The sequence below is a fragment of the Syngnathus typhle genome, linkage group LG18 (assembly GCF_033458585.1).
Source record: "Syngnathus typhle isolate RoL2023-S1 ecotype Sweden linkage group LG18, RoL_Styp_1.0, whole genome shotgun sequence".
Classification (NCBI taxonomy): domain Eukaryota; kingdom Metazoa; phylum Chordata; class Actinopteri; order Syngnathiformes; family Syngnathidae; genus Syngnathus; species Syngnathus typhle.
In genome coordinates this window covers 5,073,358-5,089,033 of record NC_083755.1, presented here as the reverse complement: position 1 = coordinate 5,089,033, position 15,676 = coordinate 5,073,358, and the positions used below count along the sequence as shown (strand labels likewise).

Genomic DNA, 15,676 nt, shown 5'->3' with positions numbered 1-15,676 from the left:
ATACTTTCTGTGACATTTTCTGCTGTTGAAACTTTTTGTTTAACAATTAATTTTTGCTGTTTTTCATGGCTGGCTTAATGTGTGGCTGTAGACACACATGCATACACACTAGCTGCCTTCTCCGCGACTGTCCTCGGGGTTAGCGTTCCCTATGCTTGAGTAATTTCAACCCATTAAAAGTGTAAGAGTACGGCCTTGTATGCTTCCACATCGAAATGTATGACCTGCTGTAGTAACCCGTCTACAGCATTCCGTCCGGTTTTGTTTACACTGGCACTTGAAGGGTTAACGCTAGGGCCGTGCAGATCGATCCAAGTGTCCGTAAAAATGATACTAATGTGAGTATCGGTATCGCATCAATTCCATACAGCTAATATCGATCCTTTGCGTTTAGTAATTCTTCTTCGTGCATGTTTTTATACATCAAAGTGCCCTGCAATACAGTTACTTTCAAATAATTATTTTTACAGTGACGGACATTTTACATTCAAAGCTTTGTTTTAGCTTTACCACCTCGCAGCTGTTTATTTTTGTGGCACAACATAAAATATACTTTCAGAGTGATAATAGCTTAAAGTTAACTACAGGTAAACTACCTGCAAGCGGAGTGCGCAATTTTGCCTTGTGTTTTCTCTAACTGGGAGTGGAAGGGAAATCAAAACAACGGGTTGCAGGGATTAGTTTATTTAATTTATCGAATCCAAATAAACTAGGAATACTGTCGGGGATAAAGGAATTTAAGAGATATGCAGATTACTACGAAAGACAGTCCATTGAAGATATTATGGCAGGGTTACGCACTCAACAAGAGAGTTTAAATTGCACAAGCCATGTTATGTATTAGGAAAAGCAATTTAAAATATTTTTTTAAATCCAAAAGTACTTGGTATCAGTATTGACGATACTGGGCCCTGTATGTTCTGGGTATTGATCGATACCCACATCACCGTATCGCAAAGCTCTGATGAACGCGGCTCCAGCTCCTTACGCGCTTCCCGATTGGCTGGCGCGCAGCCACTGCGCCGTCCATCAGAGAGTGTAAACAAGGCTCTGATTGGCTGCTGGCCAGTCCGCACTGTGCTGCCTGAAAAAAGCAATTACTGCCCCCGCGGTTTCAAGGCGACCCGTTCTGAACGACGAAAGGAGATAAGGAGGAGCGGTTTCAAGGCGTCCCCCCTCACCCCTTGCGCGAAGCCCCCGTTGGCCCCCAGAGCAAAAGGAGTCAAGAGTGACTAAATCAAAGGGAATACGGTAAAAAGGGGGCAACTTGCACGCCGTATGAAATGCAGAGGAGCTCGGTGCAACGACAATAGGTTTGTGTGCAGGAAACGAAGAGGGGAGCACGGCGACGCGGAACCGGGAAGGAGCCGACAAGCGCGTGGGGGTCCCACCAAAAGTTTGCACGCAGGGATTCTCGATTCTAAACGCGGTGAGCTGCTCTCGCCCTAAATTTGCTCTATCGATGATGTAAGCCGCTTGATATTGTTCTGCAACCGCTGCGTAAAATCTGCGCCTAAGATGGGGCACCATTACGAAATGCACGTGTTCTTTTCTTTTTATTATTTTCTAAATGCATCTTGACAATAATTAGTTGCAATAGAATGAGACATTTTTACCACACTGATGCAAATCATCGATATAATTTAATGTCCTGACAAACGGAAATACAAATGCCTGAAATAGTCGAGGCAGACGTGAACGTATCATTTGCTTTGGTCCGGGCCCAAACAAAACACGGCATGTCCGTACAACCACGAGATGAGTGACTATGACACACTCTTTGCGCTTTGAGAAGAAGACTTTATAGGAGAACAATTTACATATAAGCCTGTAATTTTAAGGAAAAATATAAGGGTGTTGGAGAAGCAAATTTATTAGGTCTGTAATTAGATAATCATTACCATGTTTGCCTATTTAACTTTGAGAATTGCACAACGTTGCACTTGTATAAGGCTGCAAATATGTAATTTGCAATATTTATATATACACAAATAGAACTGTATTGTATTGACTTGAATGTAAGTGTGGAAAATAAAGTTGACCTCATCTCCAAAGTTGTTTAGTGTTCACTATATGGTGCTAAATAATGCTAAAGAAACATTTTATTGCAAATAAGCTGAGGCGATTAAAGATATTCTTTGTTTTTGCATTTATTACTTGAATGATGATTTGGTGGCAAATGAAATACTTAAAAATGAGAAGCAACCTGAATCACAAATGCCAATTGTTAAGGTCAGAGGTTAAAAATGCTCATACATTTTGATACAATTCAATACAAGGTGGACTTTCATCCATTCACTGCATACTAAATAATGAAGTGATTTTTTTCTTTGCGCTGGGCGACAACAAAATATACAGCAGAGTGTAAATTAAAGTTTCGCATGACAAACTATAATGATTTTTTTTAAGGAATATTAAGAAAAAAATGTTTTTAAAATATGTTCATAAGAATTGTGTTATAGTACATAGCATATATTTTTACACATTTGTTTACATTTACACAATAAAAAAAAACCCCAAATATTCAAGGTTTTTTTTATTTTTTTGTCCTGTCATCCTCTGCATCATTTTAAGCATTTACCCAAAATGAACTTACATTTCAGGTCGGATTTTATTTATTTATTTTTTACATTTCTATTGTAGGTTCTTTTTCCACGTTAAAGTGGGGGTCGTGCGTGTGTGTGCGTTTCCCTGAGCCCGCGTGCCGAGGGTGGGGGTGGTTGGGCGATTGAGTAGTAGGGGGTGCAAGGGTGGTTGGGTGTTGCGGGATAATTAATGCGGATTGACTGATTGCTCTTGAAACAGAGCGGTCCTGCACTAGGATTGTCCTCAAGCAGTGAAGCGTCCCTGACTGACACTTTCCACCTTCCCCTCGCGGCTTTCTATTCTATAGGGGCCTTGCTCCTCTTCTCCTCACACTCCAGCCCGGTTTGCAAGGCTCCTTCCCCGGCATGTCCCGGGCTACTCATTAAAGCACATTTGAATTAAAACATACTTAAGTGACCTTTTCCCTATACAGATGGTGTACCTAATTAAAAGGCCAGTGGTGCATGATGAGGAATGTTAGATTCTACCTCGAAGATGGTGTTCATATAAGTTGACGAGTTGACTTCACTATGGACATTTAAAGCTCTCGTTAAAGCCGAAATATGTTTTGATGTTAAACTGGTGTTGTGGTGAAAAATAAATGACATCATCGGTTGATCGACTACAAAAGGAGTATTGCAATCTTTCATGCATCTCGCATTGGATCAGATTGTGCAGCTGTACCTAATGAAGTGACTGGTGAGTATACATTGCCAATGGAGGTTTATTATGGAGGGGGGGGGGCGGTAAAATGGCATTTTAAGTTGGAACAACTTTAAAATATAAATTATTGACATTTAAATTTTGAGTTCAAACAACTGGTATATAAACTTATTGTGTATTTATATTTATATGGTAATATGAATATATATAGAAATTATTTTACCTCTTTAATGGAGCTAAATCAAAATATTAGAAACACTTCACAATATGATGCAGTGTAGCGCACACACACACACACACATACACACACAGTCCCTATTGAGCCATTCAACTTCACTTTCTGGAAGTAGGCGAATAAAATATTTCCTGCACATTAGCAGCAAATGGCTAAATTAACCTAAAGTAGGTGGCATGCCAGCCACCTTAATGTTAACTGACCAAACTTTCTGAAACGTCTAAATAAGACCCCTTTGAAAAGTCATAATTCACTGCCAATGGGAAACATGCCGGATTTAAACGAGCTCCAAATGGGGGGAGGGGGGTCCGGGGGGGGAGTCTCCACGGGTGCCACTCAAGGCAAGAGACAGCCGTCCCCTATTTCTGATAGAATTACAAAAACACAGCCGTTCATTTGAGAGCGGGCTGCCCTGAAGGTGCCGTGGCCATCTCGTGAGACAAAAGACAGGCATCGGACGACAAAATAAGCTTTGAGTGAGCTCGACGGCATCGTTTTTGTACTCTTCCGGTGGACGAGCCTGTAAGTATCGCTCGGCACACTCTACAATGAAAAGACAAGACTGGACGCAAAGGCAACATGACCTTTCCTGGGATTGTTGCTGCTGCTTGCGATCATGCAGACAAATGAAATGGAGAAGCAGCTCATGGCAAGTAAACGCAAGACGCCCAAGAGGAGATAGATGGTGGTTGAACGTGGGGAATGGTTGGGCGCCAAATTAGTACCTGTCACCTAGATATATATCCGAGTGTAATCAGATCCAGGCCTGCGCGGAGACGACACTGGCATCTATTTATGGGCCATCAAAACATGCAGGTAGAGGCTGTAATTATCGTTAGGATTTATGGCCATAGCGTGTTGTCTTGCGTGTGTTCACATGGTAAACTTGCCCAATTTGTAATCACTCCACATTAAATTAAAAAAATATATTTTTTCTGCTTGGTAAAAAGTAACAAATCAACTCGGACAACTCGTGAAATTTTACTAATATTTTCTCACCGGGGGTAAGATGTATAGAAAATAAAACTCAACCAAGCGCCTTAACTGAAGATTACAAACATGTTTTGGTAAACTCTAAAATGTCCGGGAATGTTTAGGTTGGGTTTAGCACAGTGGCTCTGTAGCCCGCCATGGGGTCAAAGGGTCGCATGACCCTGTGCAACACAGCACTCATCTTTGGAAGATTCTTTCAATTATTTCAACAAAAGCTCCTTGCATAGCACACTCTGTACTTTAGTGGATGCATTTAAGGAAACTTTTATCACAGAGTAGCAGTTGACAAATTATTTTAGACCGAGTGTCACAAATATAACAAATACAGTGGTAAAGTAGGCCTGTGATAATCAAGTATTAGGCAAGTTTGTAACAATCTCCATTGTTTGAATATTTACCACTGTGCTTAAATATAGTGGAAAAATGTACAATAGGAATTAATTGAAAAAAAATAATGCAAAATATATTGAACTTGAAAGTTAAATACAATTGAACTGTACTTTTTAAAATATATATGTGACGATACTTAAAGTAGCTGCTTGTATTGCGAATTTGACAGTAGGGACAATTCTAGTTTCAAAGCAAGCATGACGTGATGCTGACTTGCTGGTTCTTACGATAACAGCGTGTGCGCGAGATGCAAATAAAGAGCTCGGTGTGTAAGCCAAGCCTATATGACGTGAACTCAAAAGGGAGAGCACATTTGACATGCTCGAATCGACACGTACGCGCCACTCCGTGACACCACATTGCCCTCGAGAGGCCCCAAATTGACAAACCTTCCAACATTTACTCGATTTCCAAGACAAATCTGTCACGTAAGAGCAATAAAACACCCATCCGTCCATTTGCATTGACTTAATTGGCAAGCATTGAAAAGACACGCTCAACTGCAAAACACGCGTCCTGTTTAGTTATTGGAAGCGCACGGCATTGTTGTAACTGCGCGTGCTAAGTTCTATCATACGCTTGAATTTAAAAAACGCAAAACACACCTACCTAAAGACAACTTTTATCTTTACCGAACTTTAAAGTTGCCGAACCTGCAGAGCGCATCACCTCAAACGTCTTGTGCTGAATTTACACGCCGCGGGATTTTCCCCGAAGACAAGCACCGGATCCTGCGGACGCGAGGCTCCGTGACATCTTGTACTTTTCAATTTACGTCACGCTCTCTCCCACAATAGGAGCAACGTCGCTCCCCTACATTCTCTCCTTGCAGCTTTCTTGATTCTTTTTTTAATCGTGGAAGGGGGGGGGGGGGGGGGGGCACATCATCGTGCGAGTTGCACCCACTTCCGCTCCTGCCGGCAAATATTACGCACACACCTCTTCCGAGGGTTTACAATTACAATACCCCCCCCCCCCCCCCGTTTTGTTTACAATTAGGCAATCGGTCTTTGTGGATACTGTGACAAAAGTCACTTTATGTCACGTGTTTGTTATTTATTAATAGTTGCCCCAATAATAGATCTAAAGTTCCGTCTGGAGGTCAGAGTGCAGCCGGTGTTAAAGCATTAAGAAAACCCACCGATACACTGCTGGAGCTTTTACAAGCATTTTGGACGCAGACACGTACACGCTGGTCCAATTGGAGGAGAACTATAAACATTTAGCACGGGCGTTAAAGTCCACGGGCATTTTCCACGCACTTGAAGCCCCCGCAGCCTTTGATCACTTCCAAGCGGTCCGGACAAGTTTGTGCGTAAAAGTGAATTGAACTCACGGTTCGAGGGAGAGTGGGGGAAGTTTATCCCCAGCTCTGCCGCGTCGTAATGATTGCCAACAGGCGCGCCGTAAAACAACTTAAAATTTAAAAAAAAAACACGCAAACAATTTCCACTGGTGGGTCACTTTTACGCGCCGGATAAGTGGAGGCGTAAAACAAACGACCAGCGAGGAAATAACTGCGATTGTTGCACTATGCGTCCTTCCCGCATTTTCAAAACAGTACCCCCCAAATCCCCCCGCATCGCTCCCGCGGGTCACCGCTCCACCAGCACCACGTCACCATCACGTTAACCCCTGCGTGGCCGCGTCCGGAATGCGGGTGCGTGTCGAGTGGCCGGGATGTGGACAAGCATTTAGGAAGAGAGAGTGAGAGGGGGGTGGGGTGGGGGGGGGGGGGGGGTAAGGCTGCAGTTCCCACGCAAAAAAAAAATACAAAACTTTCCTTCATAATTTAAATGGATGGGAATTGTCTATTACAAGGTTTTAGTTTGACTTCCTTTGTGCTGCATCACATGATTGCTACAGTATGTCTTTTATATTGTGCAATTAAATGATTAAAAAGACTTTTTGTCTTGGGAAGATGAAGTGGATTAGAAACATTTCCATTCATTTCGATAGGAAAAGAGGATTTGAGATGGTGGTTACCAACCAAATTAAACTCGTATCTCAAGGCACCACTCTACCAATAGTGACCGATTGACAGTCTACAGGCCCATCCAGCCTGAAATACTAAACAACATAGAGAAAGTGGGAGGAAAAAAAAAAAGCCTTGGAAAAACATTTAACCGCGTAACATCCACCAAAAAGGATCAGCCCTTTACAGGCCCCGACAGGCAACTCCGTTCAAATAAACTTGCCAAGCCTGAGCAAAGTCGTTCTATTCCAAAGCAGCCCTTTCTCTATGTTGAAACTACTCTGCCCCCCCCCCACACACACACACATATTGGTTTTGCGTGGTGATGATTGATGAGGCGAGGAAGGTGTCAAGATTGACCTCACCCACTCAGAAGCTTATTTATATTTGACTACCACTACATTACAGAGGACACAGGTAGTATCAGTCCTGTCTCATGAACTGAATTAAAACAAAACAAAAAAAACGTAAGTGTCAACAGTTCTTGTTGAGATTGGTGTTGTAGTGATGGGAAAACCCATCTCCATTGTCTGATTAATCCCAAAAACTCAAATCTCTCCAGAAATCATCATACCCGTTGCAACATTTTAGCAAGAAGTCGACAAACTCACAAGAACGCTCATCCAGCCTTTTTTTTTTCTTCCCAGAAAGACACTTTAAGACATCTGTTTGATTTAAAAATTCCTCTGCCGGAGCTCGCGGAAGCTCCTTATGTTTTCTTCCTGTCATAATCCAAATGCCCCCCCACTTCCCCACCCGATTCCTTGTTTTCCAAGCGAGCTGTAACAGGAGAGCGCGCTCAAACTGACCCCGGACTGAATGGTTAAATAGATGCCATCCACATTCTCACCCCATCCATCTATTTCAACTCTGATGAGCAACAATTGTGGTGCGTTCAGTCAAACTCGGAACGCCCGCAGCCCTGAAACTCGACCCTTCGCTCCTCATTAGAACAATCCCCAGCAAGGCCGCTTTACCGCCCAAGTCCTCTCCCTTTCTCTGGCTGCGTTGGCTAAACATACTTCAGTGGCGTAGTCCTACATGTCAGGTTCTTCTCATACATAAATACATATTTGTGAAATTCCATTCTTGTTCTTAGGCCAGCAAAAAAAAGAAAAATGGCTTTGAAGCTGCCAAAGGCTTGAAATAGTAAAAATGTCCAGTGGATTCACAGAGGGGCCTTATCATTATGCGGCAACCACATGTACGCAGGAAACATCTGCAATATTCATCACTAAACAAGCTAGCTTCTTTGGAGACAATGGTTCGAAATACTGGGCAATAACTGGACCCTTCATTAGGTACACCACACACTATTAATTAGATATTACGTACAAGAGCTCAATGTTATGATTTATATACATACAAACACATTAGCGGTGTAACAAAAAAACTATTTGAATCGGCAAATCGGATTTGATATAAAAGATGTGCACGGCCAAATATGATTATGTTTCATAATGTGATGCCCGCCATTTGCACACCCCAGCGCACACACACACACATCTCCCAGCGCGTCCCCGTTTGTTACATTATCGGTCTACATGTGTTGCTCCACTGTTTGTGTTCAAATATATCGCCAGGCTAACTGTTAGCAGGTCAATTGACACAAAGCTATTTTGTTTTAAATGCACAATGTGTGTATACTGTGACAGTAAACATAAGGCCTCTTTTTTTGAAAATAAATAAAAGAAAAGAGTTCACGGCAACCATTTAGTAGGTATGTGCGTAAAATTAAATCATGGTAAACGCAAACAAATGCCGAGGATTTACATCTGACGCTTGTCATTTGCCATATGCTGTAATACCGCTGCGAGAATGTGCGTGCGTGTGATATTCCTGTGTATGTGTGTTTGTGACACTGCTGTGATACGTTAAGAGTCAGACGTTAAACTTGTCTCTGCTTCCAATTTTAGCTTCCAGCTTCTTTTTGGCAAATGGAAAACATTTCGAGGTGGCACCGGACCTGAAGATGCCGCCGCTTTCTACGGTTTTTACACGGTCGTGCGATTTTTGGAGAGCGGTGGTTGTTTGCTTCAGAAGCAAAGTGCACACACACACACATATACACACACACACACACACACACACAAGGCCCTCCTTCAAGTTTATAGCGGTCCCCATAGGTGAGTAGCCAGAGCCACAAAAAGGGGGTGAGCTAAGCCGGCAAAGCATCCTGGGATGTGACTTCTTGCCAGTCCACTAAAACGGCTCGTCTTCCCACACATTTTCGAAGCCGTCATAAAAGACGATGACATCACTGGACGCACACTGGTTCCTTTTAGAGTTGATGGACCACACTGTATGTCTCTGTGAGTTATGCATATTCCGCGAAGCAGCAGCATTAAAATGCATTGTACTCAAGAGACAAACAGAGACATCACTTTAACGTCAAGCAGGCCAACCCATGCCATCGTCCATCCATTTCTTTTTTTTTTTTTTTACATTGCAGCTGCTAATGGAGCAGCCGGAAGAGGGACAAAGCGAGCTTTGTCAGCCCCCGCCCCTCCTCGCTGTCTGCTGATGAGTCCACTTGTTCTTCTTGTCCCCCCCACTACCCCCTTTAGCGGTCTTCCAATCATTTAAAAAGTCTTTTATCCTTTTTAGAATTCACCCAAGCATTGCCCTTCAAATCTACAACGAAGTCACGAGGAACGGCCGGCCAGTCATGCGATCTCAGTCACATCTTTGCCGGGGAAAAAAGGCATGCGTGTGTTGCAGTGGACATGTGGAAGGGTCATCGGTCAACTCCAGGCCGATAGCATCGGTTGGACTCAAAAAGCGGGTCGACTTGATTTTACTCTACACCAGCGGAGAATGACAGGTAGAACAACTAAATTCTCTTCCCCTAGAAGGCACATAAGGGCAGACCACGAGTGGCCCACGGGCCTTACTTTGCCCACCCCACCAAGGTTAGCCTAAGGTCAGTTATACGCTACTTCAAACATACCACATGAGTGAAACCAATAAAAACCAAAGTCGGTTCAAATGCGATAATTGTTGCACCGTGTTTAAAAAAAAATAAAAAAAACTCACAACCTTTACTGATCATGGGACCGAGTGAATACGATGATACGAGCAGTGACGAATGACTTGAGTTGAGAAAGAGTTCAGAGGATCAAATGTTCATGTGCGAGTATTCCATTGACCCACATGAGAAAACAATAAAACACACAAGCGCTCTGTGAAGCCCAATCAATGTTAGGGGCGGGGGTCTGATTTAAAATAAAAGTATGATGGTCTATGTAGTTATGGAATCCATACACCACAAAAATAAACATTCAACGACCACCCTTCCCTCTCTCCCTCTGTCAATCAGATCATCATAACACGGGAAAACATGCTAACGTCAGTTAGCCGCATCTGCAAAACGTGTCACTCCTTTCCATTACCACGCAGACAGATGTGTCCTTAACAACGGCTCTGTTTAGGTGACATTTTACAGATGTATTCAAATATCCATCTTGCGTGTATGAAATGCCCCCCCACCACCACCACCACCATCGGTCGAAGCGTCGGCCAGCTTTCGTCATATCCAGCAACAAGTGGCCTCTTCCCTCGATGAATTTTGACATAATGCCGTCTGCTGCTACGCTGCTGACATGGGGCAGATTGAGCAAGAGGGGGGGGGGCATTGATTGCACTGAGAAGCTGACGGGTACACATGGAAGAAAAATATTGCGTCTGAATACAGATGCCTTAAAGCCACCCCCGCGCCGTTTTTTCTTTTTTTTTTCTCCGAGATCAACCTGAATGAACGGGCCTATACTAAAATAAAATTTTAGTGCTGCGGTAATGTTGTGGAGCAGCATGGCGCCGAAGCTAATGGGGGGATCATATCTATATCGCTGTTCCTACACCCCGCTTCATGTTCAACCCCGAGCGTCTGTCATCATCCCCCAGCACTTGGCACAGGATCCAACTAGAAGGCAAAGTTCAAACAAGCGCACATAAAATGAAAATAGAATTACAACAACGTGATAGTCCTCCTCTATAAATGCCGGCAAAGAAAGTCGGTGGGTTTTATTTTCTGCTGCTTGCGGTTCTCCGCAATGGCTTTTTTTTTTTAATTTGATTTGAATTTCGGAACACTCTTCACAGAGGGAAAAAAAAGATGAAGGCATATTTCAAAATGGGATTTGTTCTTTGCAGAAGATAAAGAATTTTAATTTGTCTTCAAATTCATTTCTACTTCAAGGATTATGACATGGCAACTCAAATGCTATTCGTTAGCCCGTCAATGGGATTTCCCATCATGTGTTAGCGTTAAGCTAACAGACTTACAGGCAAAGTTAGGCGGTTTGTTTTAAATACACAATGTCTCATTGTCATGGTTTAATGTTGCGCTTGACACTAAGCTTCAAAATAATACTTTATCTAAATAGAACCTATTTATATGTAAAACTTTATAAGCTCATTTGAAAACGTGAAGCGTAGAGTGCATTTATTTCTATTTCCATTATTTCTTATGGCAAATTTCAATACTGCTACCTTGGTGTTTTTTTTTAGTCTCCATTCACCAATTTAATAATGAATGTTCCCTTTTCTGCCTTTATGGACTTGATAATTAAATATTACAATGCGGCTGAAGGTGAATGTGTGTGCGCATCATTTGAGTGGTGTATTATTAGAAGCCATTTTGGGGAGTTATCCATTAATTGGGGGTTAAAGTCCATTTGCATCTAAACAAAGGGGATATGGGCCATCCATCTCCGCACGTGGGGAAGGGGGTTACTGCGGGGCACGGCGAGAGAGGAAGAGGGTGAGCTGGGTTGGGCTGCGGGGGCAAGCGTGTCTTTACGCAAGCGTGGGGGGTGAAGCAGATAAATCTGTTGCCCTCAGGGGTGCATTTACATAGGTGAGGACTGACGGTTGGGCAAGCGGAGAGTGATTGAAATGAAAATACCAACACAAACACACTCTAGGCCGCTGTCTCGCAACCTTTAACGAGCCGAGCCACATCTTGGACTTCTCAAAGAAACATTTCAGAAAAACTCAATTCAACGGATGGAAAAAGTCGACACTCCCCGGGTTCAAAGGTTATTTTACTTATCAAAAATTTTAGAGACGAAAACATTTAAATGCTTTTTGGAAAAAAAAAAAACCTAAGTGGGACTACATCTTTATAAAATTAGCTGATTTGTATTTCAGTACCATATACAGTACGCTGTACATGTTTATGTAAAATATATTCCTTGGCTCAATCAAGGTTCGAGCCCTCACCCTATAAAGTCCCAAAGAATGTGCAGATTTATTCTAAGCCTGTGTGCGCATATGAATACACACAACAAAGCCCTGCACACACCAAAAACGCCCTACATACTGTGTGCACCAAATCCTTACATTATACCTTCAAAAAGAACCAAGAAACCAAATCTATATTTGAAACGAGATGATTTTTTCTTTTTTTTTTTTTTTATATCTTGCAGCTGCTTTCTTTCTCACCCTGCAAGTATCCTCCCCTCCCTCACGCACAGAGAAAGGATTTCCTAGCAACCATTATAATACGCGCACACACGCACACAACATGCTGGGGCTCCCTGCGTGGGCTTCCCCCTCCTTTCCCTCCTCCTCCTCCCCTTCTCTCCTCCACGGCGCGAGAGAAAGAGAGAGCGATCCCCTCTTCACAGCTCTACCACGGAAGCCCCCCGCACAACAGCCCGCCTGCCTTCCACGAGACGCGGTCACACCGAGGCTTCGAGGATGCACGACGAAGCGAGGAAACCAGCTGATCGTTCCAAGGCGCACGAAAGAGAGCAAGTGTCGGGTGGACGACGATAGAAAGCGTTTTGACGATCCTCGAGGTGTCGTGGAAGAAATGGGTGGGGGGAGGGGGGGGACGCTCGGGAACGAAGCGGACAAGCGAGCCTATCTCCGGGGCGTAACAGCACCGCGCGGTCCCGCATCTCTTCCAACGCAAGGGCGACAAGTCAAGCAGTGTCTGAGCGCGTTTGGCTGACGAATTCCAGGGACAGTTTTGAAAATTCTCCGTGTGTGTGTGTGGGGGGGGGGGGGGGGGGGCAAAAAGAGACTGCAGCTCCACATTGGAGACGCCCCCCCACCTCCCCTCCGCCTAGCTATCACCAGCATCTCCTCCCACAGACGCCCCTCTACGGCAGAGCGCCATTTTTCGAACGCCGTTTTCTGCACGAGATTTCTTTTGCTGCGGTTTCATGTTACACTTTTGGCCAAGAATGTGGACGGACGGCGAGGACATCACCCTTTGTTCTTCGTTTACTTTTTTGTATTATTTGCACAGGTAAATTGTTTTATTATTACAACGCGCAAATATTGTGTCAATGTATTTACTCTAATTTATGCTTACAATAAGCTATTTTTGCACGCGTGTTGAGTAGTATAGTAATATATAAAATTGTAATTGTAAAATATAAGTATATTGTACATTGGGACAATATCGTCCTTACGATATCTAAATTTTAAATAATAAGTGACCGCGGCGTGTATCAATCACTATTTTGCAATCTTGCATGTGTGTGTGTGTGTTTAGTTTACTCTAAATCAAGCAGTATTACTGTGACCTTTCTATTTCCATTTCAAGCATAATTGACTTGACATTTTTATTTTTCTTAAACGTGTTTAGATTTTAAATGAGGAAAATCAAACTGAATTCCAATTAAAATTTGCAACGTAACTTGACACAGAATGAGAACATAATCGCGTGCGCGTGTCCGTGTGTGTGTAGTTTATCCTAAAGCATTCAGCATGCCCCCCCCTCATTTCAAGTATAATTGTCACGACATTTTAGTTTTTTTCATGAACGTGTTTTGATTATAAATGAGGAAAAAGAACACAGAGTTGCAATTAAAATCTTGAACTACTACTCGTCAGCAGAATGTGTGTGTGCGCGCGTGGGTGTGCTTACGGGAAGAAGCTCCACAACGGAACTTTAATCTAGTCCTTTTTTATTCCCCCCCCTCCAATATAGCAAAAACAATTTAACTTTAAAAAGGAGGAGCTTCCTCTCGGTTTTGTTTCATTTGATGTTGCATAGTCGTCTAAATTCACCAGACTTCGGCAAATGCGAAATTACAGGCTGGCTGCAAGAGCTTAGCACCACTTTACATAATTACACAGCGTGGACTGGATTTTTTTCAAGAACACGCTTTTAGTTCTACTCATCCCCTCACAACCTACACGACCGGTTTATTAAAATGCGCGTGTATTATCCTTATTATTTTATTCGCCGTTTTGGATTTCACGGTCACATTTTGGGCTAAAAAAATTCTCTTTCTCCGTGTGCGTGTGTGAAGATCACACGCTGCACGAACGATCTCTGGCAGCTTTGTTGAATAATAACACGCGCGTTGGTGTTTTAGCGTGGACGCTTGATAGTTTATTTTGAAAATTCTAATTTAGCCTGCTCATATCTGTTCATTAATAAATCAATTTAAAAACAATCGAGCAACTTTTGCGTGACTATCAACAAGAGGCTGATAATAATTTTACATTTCATTTGCTTTTTGGATGCATCATATTAAATGGAATGTTATGTTATTTTTAAAAGAAAATAAACCAGTTAAACAATATACTGCACTGTATTATGGGTGATTTATAATGAATGCCTGCTTTTAGATACAATAATTGCACTTAAAGATTTACATATTAGGTCAGAATCGGTGAACTATTCGCAGTTTTATCAACAAATCTAATGTTTATGAATGAAACTTTTGAGTTTCATTTGAATCCTGTTACAAGTAATGTTATGCCTGATTGCTCATAGATCTTACATGTTATGCCAGGGTGTGTAAACTTATGAGCACAACCACATATTCTCTATTTTTTATTCATTAAACATTTTATATTATGTTAATATATGGATTGCTGTTATTTGACAAATATAATTTAGAATTATACTATTAAACACACAAGTATGTGTGTGTGTGTGTGTGTACACGTGAGTATACGTGTGTGTGTCTCGTGAGCTGTATAATGTGAAATTAAGGTTTTTCGGTTAGCATAAGTGTTTTCTTTTTGTAATACAAATTAATTGTGATGTCGGCGGTAAAGAAAAATAAAATGTATTTCACAATAAGTGGTAGTGTGTGTTATGTGTCCTATTGACTGCGAGTCCTCCGGGTCATATGCGAGCATGTCGGGATAGTAGCGAGCAGAACAGGACCCAGTGGGCAGGTTCTGCCGGCCCAGCTGCAACTGACTGACCAGACAACAATCACGTGATCCATAGCCAGTGTCCTATAATGACATCACAGTCCATTAAGAGAGGCAAATGAAGTAAATGATGAAGCTTTGAAGTGGAATATAAGAGAGCGTCATTAAGTCTGGGGAGCCGGCCTTTTTCATTACATGCTGCTAATAGCAACACAACAGTTTCCTCACGTTTGCTTTTGATGAATAAGACGTCCTCTGTTTTCTTCACGCTGTTTTCCCCATTTAAACACACGAGTCAGATTCAGCTAATTAAATGAAAACGTGGTCAAATGAGACACCATTACCATTTACTATCTTCTTCAGAGGAAGTCTTTTATCTAAAAAGTTACTTTTATGCAAATACACACTTGGCTGCCACAATATTAGGGACACCCAATGTGATCTAGTGGCGGCGTATTAAAAAATGGCATCTAACGACCGTTTATTTGTAGCTTGGTCGTAGAACCCCGACGCACTGCATTCTTTAATACTAATCAAAACAAGCACATAGACAAACTTATTTTTTTTAATCAAAGACATCTTTATTTTGTCGAAACCTTACTTTCCCAAAAGCAGTCATTTCGACTTTATCATCGTGCAAGTGGCCTGTGAGCGTACTGCTGCAGATACAAACACATTATACATGAGAGGTTTTCACTAGTAGT

The 15,676-nt window shown here is 42.3% G+C and overlaps 1 protein-coding gene across 1 annotated transcript in view; it reads right to left on the bottom strand.

Moving 5' to 3' along the window:
• Positions 1-15,676, bottom strand: part of bahcc1b (BAH domain and coiled-coil containing 1b) — a 68,253-nt gene that overhangs the window by 40,810 nt on the left and 11,767 nt on the right. The window lies entirely within an intron of this gene.